Source organism: Lutjanus erythropterus, chromosome 7, assembly GCF_056507025.1.
Source record: "Lutjanus erythropterus isolate fLutEry1 chromosome 7, fLutEry1.hap2, whole genome shotgun sequence".
Classification (NCBI taxonomy): domain Eukaryota; kingdom Metazoa; phylum Chordata; class Actinopteri; order Lutjaniformes; family Lutjanidae; genus Lutjanus; species Lutjanus erythropterus.
In genome coordinates this window covers 23,899,877-23,916,409 of record NC_139323.1, presented here as the reverse complement: position 1 = coordinate 23,916,409, position 16,533 = coordinate 23,899,877, and positions in this window count along the sequence as shown.

The following is a 16,533-nucleotide window of genomic DNA, read 5'->3' as shown; positions in this document are numbered from 1 at the left end:
GTTGGAGCACTTCTTGAAGGAACTGCATTCACTGCATCAAAGCCACAGGGACAACAAAAAGACTGCTGTAAATGCTCTGACTTAATTGCTATGGATCATGGTTGATATTTCCCTATTTATTTCATTATTTAATATACCTCTGTTGTTTTTCATCATAGTAATCACATAATTCTTAACTGAGATGCAAACCTTGCAGACTGAATTTTTAACTGAGTGATACATTGCAAATCATTTTAAGTCTGTTTAATTTAAAAATGTAAATTCTACTGCTTTCTTAAAAATATGAGTTAACTGAACATCAGCACTTCTGAACGGACAGCTGAGTTAAGTAAACTTGAGAAAACATTCCAGTTTAGTATGTGCAAGATATTAAGTTGAATCAATTGTAGGGGTAGGTAATGGATTTGTTACTAACCTTAATCATGGTTAGCACTGTCTTTATTAACATGCATTAATGACGTACAGAAAGTACTGTAACTCTCAAATGGTTGCATGCTGGGAAATCTACTTATATGCTGATTGAGTTTCTTTCCAAACCCATTTTCATAAGTGAACTCACAGCAGTACAGTGATTCAACTTTAAAGGTTAAGTCAGGACAACTCTCAACCATAAATAAGTTCTGACGTGGTCTGAAAAGAAAAACTACAAAATTTTAATTAAATCAGTTTATCTTGAGGGCATTAAAGCATAGATATCTGCATCAGGGTAAAAAGAAAAGATTAGTTGATTCCACTAAATGTCTGTATGTTTTACAGTGTACAAACTCAGGAATAACTGGCCTGCCCTCTCGACTTATACCTAGAAGATTTTTGTAAGGTGTGGGTATAAACACACCTTACAAAATGTTGGACATAATTTTACATTTAAAGCCCTCTCTCTCATAAAATTACAGCCAGGCTTGTGCGCAAGGCACAAATTCAATCAAGGAAACGAGCGTGGGGTGGAAGAGGGGGGCTATTCTGAGGCTACAAAAATTTAATTTGTTTTTCTCATTCCAGGGATGGGAGCCCAAGTGCCACTCCCGTACCCACACCCATCCCTGCAAGCACCTTTCAATTTGCCAGATTAGCACCCCTATTGTACCTCTGGCATGTTCCAGAGACACACAGCGGCATAGCCACCCCCTCCAAAACACGAGCACCACAGCCCCCGCTCCTCACCTTCTCTGCTCCGACCACTCCCTGTCTCCCCAATCTTATTAAGCTAATTAACTCTTTCCCCCTTCACCAATTTCATTCCATCTCATTTAGCTCCTGCCATCCCCGACCCCTTCTTTAATCACGTTTAAGGTAAACTTAATGCACCTCTACCAGAAACCCTCGCTCTTGGGCATCGTGTGAGCAGTGTGCGGCAGAGATGAGCTTGCCATTACGAGTGTGTTCGTTCAAACTGTCACTCCTGAAAAGGAAAAAAAAAAATCCCTCTATGAAACCAAAAAATATTCTGTTTCCATGGCAATATGGTCTTAGTCAAGCTTCAAGTAGCATACCATATGAGTGTTTTAGGTTTGACTTTTTCTCAAGCAAGAGGACGAGAAGAAGATACTACTGGCTGAACATATTCTGATACTAGAATCCCTTTTTCCTTCCTTTATGTCAAGCTAACTTAAAGCTGCTAGCTGAAGATGTATGCTTTCATTCATCTGAAGTGATATTTTTGTCCCAAAATGACACACTGGCCAGTAGGATGAAGTAAAACATGTCATTTTAAACCCGCAAACACAAGAATGAAGCATAATATGAAAAAAATAAGTTTGTGACATTTATAGAACTCTTACAATGCAAATTCTAAAAATGTACATATTATGCTATGGTTTTACTTTATACTGTATGCTATTTAGAAATGAGGATGCTATTTGCACCCAATTGTTTATAGGCAACAATGCTATTTGCACTCAGTCAATATAGCCAATGTGGCTACTTACACTTGGGTGTATATAGCCCTGGATGGCAGAGACAAGCACCCAGTCTGTAGCCAACAATGCTATTTGCACACTCGGGTGTAAACAGTCACTGTGGCCATTTATAACCAAGTGTATATGGTCTAGCATGGCTGAGACAAGTACCCATGTGTCTGTAGCCAACAATGCTATTTTCACCTTGGGTGTAAAGCCAGTTTAGCCAATGTGGCTATTTACACCCAGGTGTATATGGTCTAGGATGGCAGAGACAAGCACCCAGGTATCGGTAACCAACAATGTTATTTGCACTAAATACATTGGCTATTTACACCCACATGGCAAAGACAAACCATGATCTCTTCCTAAACCTAACCAAGTATTTTTGATGCCCAAACCTTATCTCCCAGGGTGCAGAGCTGTGTTCCAGTCCAGCCATAGCTAAACTAGGAGGCCATGTGCAAATAACATGCAAAATAACTGCCTTGTGACGGGTGCAAATAGACACTCCAATATAGAAACTTAATAATCCATTAGTGGAAATAAAATGTTAGAACTTGTATCTATATAATCATCAGAAACACACTGTTCAGTTGTATATTTATCATGATTCAAATGTGCAGACAGTATGAGAAATTATGCAGCAGGGACCAGTCCTTTGTATATTTTATACAAGCCAACAAACCACATCTGCTTTGCTGTTGGAAACTTTGCAACATTTCCATCACAAACCAAAAAACCACACCTTTAATTTAGCTTACCTTGACATGATTATCGATCACGCCACATACCATGGATTTCTAGGTGAAATTTAAAATAAACATGTGCAGTCTACCTTTAATCTTCCCAGTCTTGGTGTTTACACCAACACATAAACACACAGGGAAGAGAAAGTGACACTCCCCTTCCCCACAGTACACATCTCATTGCAGGAGAGGATGTGACCTTTCCCTTTCAGGAAGGAACACTTGTGTGTGATGATAGATGTTTTATGACAGTTTTAGTCAAGGGAATTCAGGTTGCCCTCCTTTAGAATAACAATCATGTAGGTGGGATTATGTAGGTATGGCATGTTTCACATTGTGTTCACAAACACATACAACTAGCTTCCTGCTAATGCCCTCAACAGAAAACAAGGCAAGAAGAAAGAAGCAACTACGTCAAAGAATCAGAAGGCCCACTGAACTAAATAATCATCCTCATGAATTATTAGCCATAACTGCAGCCACAGTTCATGTTGTCTTTGTCAGGATTTCACCTCACCACTTCCTCACCATCACCAACAAACTCCATCTTCTTGTGTGGAAGGAATGACTGTCTTACTAAGTGAAAATTTGCACTGAGCGGTGTATTCATCAGCCTTTGAGAATGTGTCAGATTTGACTGAACTGATTATACCCCAGCCCTTTACTATGTGCAGATATTTACAGTTGAAATTCACCTTAAAGTGAAAATCAAAGCATTCCACCATCCCAGAGTTGTTTACTTTCATTTGGAACACTTGAGCAAACTTCATTTCATGATGATGAAGAATGTGAGATGCAGTTAAAGGCTTAAAAAATCTAGTAAGTTGATCTTTGAGTTCAGATAATTTTGGCACACTAAACTGAACCATGATTGGATTGCTGTATGGGAATACAACAGAGTTTTTAAAAAATGGACTCATCATCATCCATCAGGGTTAAGAAGTCGATCAGACCTAGTGTTGGATGTTTGAATAGCTTCAGAAGACCTCTACCCCACTCACCTCTCTAACACCAGATTAGGTATGTCTGATCACCTGACAACCCCACAATCAGACCTGCTTCATGCCATGATTGGCAAATTATGTGGGGGAGGGACAGGAGTTAGGGTTTGAACGAGTAAACCCAGGGCCTTAGGTTTCTGAGGTGCGCTGCTCACTCCTACCCACCCCCTCCTTGTCACTTGTCACAGCTTGGATCTTCTCTGTCATCATCCTGCCAACCCACCCATTTACCCCACCAGATGCTTCAAGGAATTGTATGAAGAACTGATACTGAGCTCATTATGTAGGACTTATGGGAGTTATTGGGTGGATCAGATAGGCAGTGGCACTTATCATAAATGTATTACCTTTCCGTTGGGACATTTTCATTTCTGCAATTGTGATTCATCATATGCAACTCCTGTTGCACCCCCCAGCTGTACACAGGCACAGTATATCTCTTTGCTTTGCTCTTCTCTGAAGATTTATACCATTTTCTTTATGTATTATGGCTGATCTTGAATGGATCTGACTAACTGGTTGACCATTCTCCGGGTTCAAAAGCTGTGCTGTTTGTCTGATCAAAAGCAATGTTTAAAGGGTAACTTAAGACCCCCTGAGAGTCTTGTTTTTGCCGACTTCCAGTGCTTTGACTTCTCACCTGGTACCAGGACCTGATATGTCATCATGACATCATTGTTGAGTGTGGTTACAGGTGCAACAGAGCTCATGTCCCAATTTACCTTACCCAGCCACACCTGTCAGCAATCCTGGGTGTGATCTGAGGTAAAACAGTCTTGAAACTTTCAAGCAGAGGGCAGCAAAACACACCTTGGTGTTACCTTTACTCTTTAACATCAAAAATCTTTCCTCTGAATAAATTAGACATTTGTTGGTACAAAGGCAGTTTTAAGCCATGTTTCCGTTGCATGGTACAGCTTGGTTCAAGTCAACTCACCAGGCTTTTTTTTACCTTGTAGGCTGTTTTTTTATTTTGTTTCCCACTGCAGTTGGTACCCCCTATTGTAGACGAGATTCTTTAGATGACTGTCATAGCGACTGTGGGTGAAACTGCCATGACATCATCTTCAATGTGATACAAACAAAGGAACAATTGAAGATATACTTTCATTTTTAGATCTGCAGTTACCAAGGAGAACACATCTGCAGTTGACTATGGTGTGGTTTTTGCAGGTTGCCATTTTTTTTTTTATTTGAGGTCATGTGATTTAAAAAAAAATTGCAATTGCAGTTTGTGGTCGGTATGTACGATGTCTGTGTTGCACAAGTGATGATTCTTCTTGACCAGTCAGTGACCTGCAGTGTTTTCACTCCACCGTTTCAGCTCAGCTTGCTTGGAACCTCAACCAAGGCGATACCAAAAAAAGAACCAGGGCTAGTGTTGTAGTCAAGATCACTAAAAACAAGACCAACTCATGGCCAAGACCAGAATATATTGAGACCAAGACAAAACCAAGAATTTCAGGGCTTTTACCAAGTCAAGACCAAGTGCCGTCCCATCTTTATCTCTCTCACCCAAGTGAGGGTGCAGGAACACAGCATGTAATGTTTGTTGGAGCTGTCATTATCTAACATTGAGATAAAGTATTTTCTTTAAATATTAGCTAGATGTATTAATGTTGCCTGTGTCATCATTGCAGAATTTACATACTGTGTGTTCTTGTTTGGATGGTTTAGGCAGCCACATTTTATTAACATGTTTATTAAAAAAAGATTAAGTTCTTGACTGATCTTGATTACTACAGCACTGTACTCTTGGTACAGTGCTATTCACAACTGATACTATTCACAAGTTTTGATAGTGGGCAACCAAAACAAACTGAAACAGAGGTGATCCAGGTTGATTCGTACCATGCAGTGGAAACACAACATGTTTAACACCTTTGTAAGGAGGGAGGTGACACTGAATGGTTAACATCTTCGTGAGAATGGTGGGTAAGTGTTAGCTGTGAATAACCTTATGGGGTAAATTATAGCCCAACCTGGATTGGAAAGTCAGTGTTAAAAATAAAACCCTTTCACAAGCGGTTGATAAACAAGCTGTCAAAATGTTTTCCATGACATTAGTCCCACATATATCATCCTAAAGCCTACTGAGAACTGCAATAGTTTATTTCCTTACCATACGGTCATGTGACTTATCATTTTCTCTGTTTTCAACACTGACACTCACATCCCCCCAGCTAAACCAACACAGCACCTTGAAAACAAACCACACCCTAGCTACACATCCCTGACCAACCATCGACCCTTGGTTTTAAAGTCCGGATCCTGCTCTTTCTTTTAACAAGCTGCAAGGCAGAACCCCCTTGAAGGATTAAAATAAGACAGAGAGGGACACAGAGAGGGAAACAAGGAAGGGACGGAAGAAAGGATGAGCCCCTGGTAATGGGTGCTGGAGCGGCAGCTGACAGAAGCCACATTGTCAATAGGGTGTGAAATTCCTGCTTGGATGGGACCTCCGTCTGGTAAATAGCTGAAGGGGGGGGCGAGGAAACGCGTCAGCCTGTCTGCCCGCACTGCTCCCATGAGCCATCCCATCATGCCACGGAGAGAAGAGGGTTTATCTGTGGTTGCCGATGCCCAACCGATTTCCCCACTGACCTCTGTTGGCAACCAGCAGGGAGGCTTCCATAAAGGCCAACAAAACACTAGGCGACGAGGCCTTGTTCTGCTGGTGTGTGGCCTGAGCCATTACATAAATAGCTTAGGGCACATCATAAAATAACACCACCGGTTGGGACCAAAGAGGAACAAATGAAGAAAATGCATCACATAAATGAACCCAAGAGAGGACAGGATTCTAACACACATATTGCCTCAGCATATCACTGTAATTTCTAAGTTGATGTAATGTGAAGAAACACATCTTTTGATGAAAAAAGGAAGGGGATAATAGACTCAGCTGTCAACTCGTATGCGCAGCTGTCACCACAATATGGCTTCAAAGGAGCCTGAATACTTTACATATTGCCACCATAATACAAAGAAATGACAATGTAAGCCTTTTGACAAGAACGACCAACCATACTAGAATCAGTCTTTGCTTTCTGAGAAAGTGAATTGAGGCAGACTGATACAAAACCTAAGGAGATAATTTGAATTATTTGATGTTGAATTGACTATTTTATCAATTATTACCTACAGTAGAAAGGAGTACCAGAACAGATGTTAAGCAATGCCCTGCTGGATGGGGTCAGCAAGAAAGGAATTTTAGAAAATCTATAGCTGTTAAGTGTACGTTATAGTCAGAATATTTCCATTGCCTTACTTTAATGTCAGGCATTATTTTCTAATGGGAAGCCCCATTTACATAAGCCAAATATCACTCTCTCCAAATTAACCATACTTCATAGACAAAATCTGCCATTTTACCTCACAGAACACAGCTGGTCCACCGCTACCTCTATCTCTTAGTTAGCTTGAGTTACTGTATGACTTCTTGTTTTGAAAGTTCAGATTCACCAAAGTCACTTAATTACACAAACAAACTAACAGATTGCCCAACTTCTGTGCTAGCTCTGCTTTCCCAAACTGGGGTGTGCCGACTGGCATCTGCTGTAGCTAATACAGTGACTATCGATAAGTACCTCATACAACCCTACATCAAATAATCTGAACTGTCCCATTAATACAGAGCGCTGCAAACTTCAGTTGGAAACTTTCATTAGGTTAAGAAATGACCCGGTTCCATCCTATTAGCAAGGACCTCGACCTTTATTGGACTGGGGTCGCACCGCTCTACATCGCCTCACCTCAAAGTCTGTGACACATTTCTCCAATAACAGCCCATTAATTAGTTGAGTGCATTACACTGTTCAGAGGTGGGACAGTTCGTTGCCTGGAGCTGGCCACCCCGTCTCAGGCGGATAGACACATGCAAATCTGTTTGTTTCATCAAGTGTGAATTCAATTTGCGAGGTTCTTTTTAATCTAGAGCACCTTTGCCCCCAGCGCATAGGAGGAGACCACAGAGCTCCCGTTTTGCTGAAGTTTTGATGAAAAAGAGTAAAAGGAAGGGCAAAAGGAGAAGGAGGGGAAGACAAAGAGAGGTAATGAAAAGCAAAGGTGGGAAAGACTGAAGGTCCTGCAACCTTGTGAGGAAGTCTATATGAAATGAAATGGTGCCAGGATCTTTTTTTCCCCCACCAGCACCCATGGGAAACTTCTGAACATTCACACAGAACAGCAGAAAATACCCAAGACAAAATGACAAACAATGACAGATACTGTAGTTTTTCCCCCGATGGAGACAGGGGAGAAGAGATGAAAAAAGAGAAAGACTGACGTTATCAGCATTTCTGTAGCCGTGCTCGCAGTTTGTAGTCTGTTTTGTCAGGGTGTTTCTCATGCTTGTCTGTAGAATGTGTTCTCTTTCCCCAGTGGATGCAGCCAGTTGAGAAAACAGTGATTTGCTACAAAGGCAGAACACCACTTTTGTGCTGGAGTGGGTAGAGGAGAGTGTTGCGGTCCCTCGTGGAAACTTTCCTGAAAGCATGAGAGGAGAAGTGTGCCTGATTTGTTCACTGAGACGTGTCAGAATGCTCACATACATCCAGAGCCACATACTGTACAAGAATGCACACATACACAGACTTAAAAACACACTTTGATCTATGATCTCACACACCAAACGCTTGTCCCACAAAAACAGACACCCACTCGTGCCCAGATTTTGTACTCGCTCATCCAGTCGAGTAAACACAAATCAGCCACAACATATGCATACACACATAAATAATAAACCCAGCTCAGACTCTCACTCATCTGCCAAAGTGCTGTGATTAAGTGCCATGGAATGTGTTTGGGAGTCCAAAAAGAGACACCTTACGTTCTACCCACGATTCCTCATTCAGGTCTGAGTGGGCGTAGGCCAGGATGTGTCAGAGTGCACCGATGACAGACAGCCACTGTTGGCCCTACACTGTCAATGTCGAGGCACGCAGTGGCATGACACAGTCTGTTATCACATGAATGTGAATCAGGCCCAAAAGCAACAGGCCACAAATCAACATCCGTCAAAGTTGCAAGACATCATTCTCCATTTTAGGAAGAGGTTAAAGGGGGATGAGTCAAAGGCTCTCCAGGCCAAATGGAGTTGTTGTCTGTGTATGTGTATTTTTTTGTGGCTGGCTGCAGTTTTGTCATAAGAATGACAACGTTTTGTGAGGCATTGTCGATGTGCAAAATGAGATCATCACTTTTCACTTGGTTTCTTATACCATTTTTACACCAAAATTGGCAAGTATATGCAGGTTTTTTAAACATGGCTGAACATAGTAGATTTATTCTTTTGATGTGCGCTGGAAAAATCACATGTGTACAAAACAGCAGAGAAAAAGGCATTTTTAAAAGTGTCTGCGTTCAGCCCTCTGTACGTTTGTAGCTTCTAACTTATTTTTCCGGTGTTGCTGTTTGTACTTTTAGGTGTCTGCTTTATTTCAATACATTCTCATCTCAATTTACTGATTTTTTATTTACTGAAAAGGTGCAAAAATATTGCGTCCACCCAGGTGTCATATTAACATCACTAGCGATCTAAGCTGAAACTGATAAATACCTGTGACTACTGAAGTTTCATTCGACCTGAGAGTTAAGGACAGTTGTACCCTTTCCCATTGAAGACAAACGTCAGATGTTAGCGGGCGTTAGTGGCTTTTTTTTCCAATGTAACATGGCCTTTAAACAGTGTGATTGCTGTTATAGTCATTCTCATTTGCAGTCTTTTCACTTTGGTAGAAAAAAGAGCAAGAATAATAAAATTTTTATAAATAAATAAATTTTTCAGCCATGTTATTTATTTCAAAATAAAAATCTAGCCAAGAGTCAGCTTGGCAAGTGTTTCCATAAACAACAGAATGAGCAATTACACCACAGAGGACTGCATCCTCTTTTATGGTGCAGGGAACCGAGTCCCCCCTCCCCAAAAAAGCAACTAGACACATTTTATCTGTTCTTCTCTCCCTTTGCCATTTTGAAAAAAGACAGTATAAAAAGGCAGCAGAGGGAGTAGGAGGGCTACAATAGGCTTGTTAGCAAATGTTATAACAGCAGGGGTGTACATAGCTGTAAATATATGTAAATATGCTGTTTCATTCAAAATGGTAAAAGAAATGAAAAACAGATTAATTCCCAAAAATAAAAAACATTGAACAAGTACTGATGACTTTCAAGATAGTAGTGGAAAATAACTGGACAAATTTCCTCTTCTTTCTCATTAAGATTTCTTTGTACTGGGTTGTGGATATTAACATGGGATGATTATCATATGAATCCAATTCAAGCTTATCAGCTAATCAGTAGTGATTTGAACTTTCAACGCTGTAGTTCTGGTATCTTGTTAAATCCCAGTGAAGCCGTATGCCTCAAAATGTGTTTGTTACAATTTCTTCTGAGCAATTAAGTTTGATTTTGTACAGCTAATTTGTATTATTTGTTCTATTTCCCTATAATTGCTTATTACAGTTCATATTATCCATTACAGTTCTTGCTCTTTATCTGTTCCTGGTCACTGTCCCCTACAACTCCTTGTTTAATTTATATGCTATATATTAATATTTAAATTCATAGTGCTCCTTCAGTATTTTATTTCTTTTTAGTATTTTGTTTCTTTTTTATTATTTTCAGTTAGTGACTAATCAGTGCTGGATATTTGATGTCAATATATCAGCAAATATCCTTATACTGAATATAATAATCTTTATTGTCCAAAATGATATCAGGGAACTGAAACAGTAAACTTTCACTGGCATTTTTAATACTTATAAATCAGTATAAATAAAAAAAACACAAATAGAAGAAAATGTATGTATATATTAAGCCGGAAGTAAGAAAAATGATCAAATGTACATAAAATGCTGTCTATAAAGTTAACAAATAAAATCAATGTTCTGTTAAAAAAAATCATATTGGCACATACTGGACCACTTATAGGTCAGTATCAATATAGAGTGACAAAGCTGTGATAGTCTGTTCTGGTATTTTTTTAACTGTTGTGCTTTTTTTAGTACTTGTATGTTTACCAACATGGAGGTCTGACGGAAACACTGTTTGGACCTTCATGTGTCCCGTACATATGACAAAATTGACAATAAAGTGAACTTAGACTAAATTAGCCAATAAAATTGAAAAAATGGACCATGCAACAAAACACTTTGTTGTATCTTTTCTTTTTTTCAGTTTTTATTTGTTATAATGGATATAATGTGTGATGACCCCAATCATTTTTCTCAGATTAACAGTGTGAAGGTTTGGGATCTGGCTTAGCTCCGTGTGGCTAACTGTTCCGATGACAAGCCGCAGCAGCCCGCAGGGACGAGGACAGACAGTCTTGACACACACCACACCGCTGCACTGCAGCACCTCAGAGAGTCACAGTAATCCTACCGTATACCATTACACTTGGTATAGACTAAACACAAGGCCAGGTGAGGGAATGACGGAGTGTGTTGTGTATGTATGTATGTGTGTTTGTGTGTGAGTGAATAGTGTGCATGTACCTCAGCATGCATTTTTCTTACTTAAAGTAGTTGTGTCAATGTGTGTTCGTGTGTGTGTGTGTGTGTGGGCCTGCTGGCCTGTCTCACCCTGTGACTCCGCTCCCTCTATACATTTGCGGTGAACAACAGTGAGTGTGCGTGCGAGCATGCTTGTGTGTATGTCTACATAATGCAGAACAGCCTTGCCTCCCACCCCAACTTGAAAAAAAAAAAAGTCACAGCCAGGAGGCCACTTTGAAATACCAGGTGCTCATTTGGCAAATCCAGGCAACTGGGGTGTTTACATTTCAGCGACTGAGAGGGGAAAAAGACCAGATGCCCCCTGAGCTGCTCAGCAGCGTCCATACAGAGATCACTCACATCGCCATGGGTGACAGACCTGTGTGTGTGTGTGTCTGTGTGTGTGAGTATGTGTGTGTGGGAGGGAGGGGTAGAGGTATACAGAGAGCACTGGGCAAAGTCACTAAACACCCTGTGATGACTTGCAACAGGGTGACGTGATATAATGCAACAATGCTGAAAATTAGCCACTTTGGTGAAGTTTGTTTGTTTGAATGGCACCCGTTTTCTGGTCTGCCAAACCATACAGGCGCACACACACACACACCTCTCAAGCTACATTCACACTGCTGCATTTTCACTTTAAAACAGGATCTCTGTCTAGACGGCCATTTTAGCACAGTTTCAGTATCTCGGTCCTTACTAACACGCCTGAAAATGCATATGCTATGACCACACTGGGCATGTGCGTGCCGGTGTACGAAGGAAGCAGTCAGGACAACAAGGACCACAGGACAAAAACGATGAGGCAGTGAAATGTGACTGCTCTTCACGTAATTCTCTGAGATGATGCTATTTTTATTAAAACATCGTCAACAGCATTGTGTTTTTGTTTTTCTTCTCCATCGTTGTATTTTCAATGTTCAGTTATGTCCAGTGTCAGGAGGGTTACTTTTAAAACATACTCCACTATAGATTACTGAATTTATGTCCAGTAATGTATTCTAAATACTTTGGATTCCTTTTGGAATACTTTGCCTTGGTCACTTTACACACATACACACACACACTGATGAAACAACCTGTTAGGATAGTCCAAATGCATTAACAGTTTTCAGGAAGATTCCCTCGTCTCTCAGGTAATACAGCGAGCATGCTATCTCTCCGAGTAGCCATTAGCTTTATTAGCTGTGCTGTGATGTCCACACAGCGGCTGTGAGTGACTCAAAACTGATGGAATCAGCTCCACTGAGTCCAAACATAATGCTGAAGTGTAGATCAGTTGTTGGTCACCTTCACCACAGTGTGGAGGAACGTCTCTTTTCTTCGTAAAACACCAGCAATGCTAGTCAAATCAGGGAATGACACATCATGACTGATAAGACCCAATCAGGAGGCGCATGTGGGTGTCTGCTTCGTTATTTCCAAAAGGCTTTGTTTCTGTGAATGCAGACTGAAACACAACCCTGGAGTTTTAAAACTGAAATGGAGCCAGCAGCGTTTCCAAACGTCTCCACTTTAGGTGTCCTGCATGTGGATACTACGCATAAATATTCCAAAACTTATGCATTTCAAAACAAGAACTTAGTGTTTTTGATGTAGCCTCATGCTCTTTTCCATGTTTGTCTTTCCCTCTTTCCTTTTTATTACCCCGTTCTCCTTCTCTCTGGCTGTTGAATAGCTCTATTGTCCTCTCCCATTGTTGGCACACTGTTTGCAAACAGCTCAAGTACTTCCTTATCAGTTAAGAAAACAATGGGGCATGAATGAGCGTATGTAATGTTGGAGTTTGGTGGGTTGCGAGGCAATGGCTCATGACACACACACACACACACACATACCCCACCACGTGCACACACATTCACACACATGTCCACGCACATACATGCGACCACAGAGCACCTTGTCTCTTGGCTGGTGCTGCAGACATTTTTATTGTTTCATTATGTCTACTATCAATTTACTGGCAGTAAATTCACTCTGTCTTGATAAAACATTGCCTGTCAATTTTCTTCACAGCACCTGCTCATAACAAATCACTGAGGCACTCTTTCTGACTGATTGCTTCTTGGCAGAGCATTTTGTGTTGTCTGTTTGTATCAGCGGCAGGCATAAGGCGGCTGACTGGTGGTTATGGGATGGTGCGTGTGGGTAGGCGCTGGCAGTGCAACTGTTTCCTTGTCTGTGTATCTGTGCCATAAAGATGGGTGGGGCTGCTTAAGGGGGAAAAAAAACTCTGTACATTCATAACTCGTCTCTGTGTCTGTGCATGTGTGCATCCGAGCGTGCATACTTAGCGAATATTTTGACGTTTATACGAGGGAGTGCACCCATGTAAATATAGCACCAGTGTTCTGTGTTTTCCATTCGTACTGCATGCATTGCTTCATAAAATCAGAAACTAAATACCATTATGATATCAGCTCCAAACACTTTCCAAAGCTGCTTTAATGTTTTCACAGAGAGTCAACCTGTGCGTCATGTAAATGTCATTGGGGATTGGAAAGTGGTTGAACTTGGCCACCTCCTGCGTGTTGCTGTCTGTCAAATGCTCGTTGGGTACAGTCATGTGTTTGTGTGTGTGTGTGTGTGTGTTTATGCCTGCACAACTGCATGCATTCATCCCTGCTGCCATGTGCATACTGTGCAGGCTTGTCTGTGCATGGGTGCACGTTCTTGAATTACATATCCGCTTTACCGAATTACCTCCTCTGCCAGGGATCTTGCCTTTCTCTTGGTCTGCCAGTCGGTTGTCACAGCATGCATGAGTGGAGACAGTGAGAGGGCAACATGCTGCACCTTTATTCCAAACCTCATATTTAAACCCACACAACCAGCTGGAGTCTTCTGTCAGATTTTAGCTTAGTTTTTGTGTAGCATTTAAAAAGGACAGTAAGTGATATGACATTTAAAAACAGAAGTAAGTTTAAAAAATGAGACAGAAACATCTTTTAATAAAACAACAACAGGGGACATTTGCAACAAGTCTTATCCCTCCAATCAGAAACATGCTAGAGTGATGATACTGATACTGCACACCAGGAAGACAGAAGACACATGCAATATCTGCTGCTGCATTTATACATATGTGAAAAAGGAAAGGAAACTGAGTTTTGAGGTATGAAAGTATTTTTTATTGTGAGCTATATTTTTTATTATTAACATGGTAGGTGGTGGGGATGGTTGCAACACATTGTCCTCAGGCTAAACAGCCATATCAAAATAGACCACACAATAGGATTTTTCAATATACACAAGTTATTGTAAGGCACATAAAAGGACCAACTGTTATTTGGTAAATAATACTAAATAAATAAATAATACTACAATATTATTGTAAAACAATGTATATTTTCAGATACGGAATGAGACAAAATGCAAAAGTTAATTAATAAAATTTAATGTATTTTTAATATGTTGCAACCATACCCTTATTGTGATGCAACTGTCCCCATGGTTGGGGTCAGTTGCAACAACAACATCATCTTTAAATGATATGGATATGTAGTTGAAAGATGTAAGTTTAATATATGTGGATTTGGTTGATGCAGTCCAACTAGTCTCTGAGTAATTTAGAAAAAAAATCAAAAAGTGTTTCAACTGTATTCAGTCTCCCCTACTTTACAGTCCTGACATGAGCATGTTTAAGCTGAGTTAAAGTTGAATCAACATGAGCAATAACACAAGTTTGCTGAAAGTCATCTGCAGTCAGTCCATGATTATTGGTTATCGAGGCTGCTTCCTCCGATACCAGACAAATACGATAGTGACTACGTGTGAAGCAATCCACCTGCATCTAGCAATATAACTTGTTGTGACTCATAAGTAGGTGAAATATTATGAGCTGCAGCCTGGCAGCACTGGTTTCACTTGTTGCCCCAAATATTGATGATGTAATCATGTGTAAGTGCACGGACAAGTCAGAGCCCTGAGGCAAAACAATAATGTTGCCCTGCTTTGTCTGCCTTGAGTCTAGTGGAGGCAAAGACAGCTGCGAAACTGCAGGGTGGTTTGTTTCATGTATGGCTAGACTTCTATGCGCTGGGGTACGCAAAGATATTATTGATGCAAAAGTAGAGAAAAAATGCAGTAAAGATAGTACAGTCACATGAATAACACAGAACTGTGCACAGACATGAAATATGGAATTTTAACTGCTGCAATAGTTTGCAGCTGGACTGAAGAACAGTTTTGTATTCAGATTCTAGATAAAAAGCATTTTCAGTCACTTCTGCCAGCTCTTCCTTTGTGTGCACTTACTAGCTTACATTTACATTGTTTCACTATTACATACGATGCGATACATAATACTGTGTTATACAGAATTAGCAGCAGAGATTGGGAATCAGATTTGAACCCTGTACAGCACAAGATCCACATTAAAGGGTTGGTTCACATAAATTACAAAAAATATATGACCTCACATACCTCTAGTGGCTTCTTCCTACACTTGCTTTTGAGAAATCCATATCGGAGATTTCTCAGTACTCAGTAAAATGGAGATTAGCCGTATTTAAAAATGTAACAGCGTCATCTTTTTCCACACACAGTGTCCAAGTCACTCTGGATAATCCACAGAATAAGATTTTAACAGTTTTCATGGGGACTGTTTCTTTGGCAAAAAATAGTTCTAATGAAAAGTGTTCACCACGATACCTGTGGGTTATCTGAAGTAAAGCTGCCAGCGTCTTCATCAGAGCTGCTTATTGGATGGTTGAATAGTTTCCGAAGCCCTTTCTGACTTTCGGTTATGGTGGCTGTGTCTGACAATTTTTGTAACAATATGGAACCATCAGTCTGACATCTGATCATCCATATCCCCAAATTCAAACAATAATCATGTCTCCCCTTCTCTATGATGGTTGACTTTGACTCTTAATTGGAAAGTTTTCTACTGTACTGGGAGCGAATTCTTAAATCTGGGTAAATAAAACTAAAACTATCCACGTGACTATTTTTGCACCAGTCTCTTGTGTCTGTGTGAGTATCATGACAGTTAATAACGTTGTCTGTGGCAGTCCTGGCTCAGTCCTGCTGTCTGTTGTTGCTTTAATGCTAACTGGTACTCAGGGAGTATCTGGTATGGAGGAAGGACCTAATAGGGACAAACACATGCACACACACACAGACACAATGTCATGCCAGGGTAATAAGTACTTTGGTTACATTACACATACGCTAAGGTAATAAGGACTTAGCACGCACACACACACGCACACACATATACACAGACCACCTCACACTCACCCACACTGAGGTAATAAGGGTTTGGCTTACACATAAACACACTCACAGACGCACACACTGAATGACTCCAGTCTTGCACCATCTTGCCAAGTGTCTGCTCTCTCACCACATGCCCAGCAGCCAGTGGGCCAAGCAGAAGACC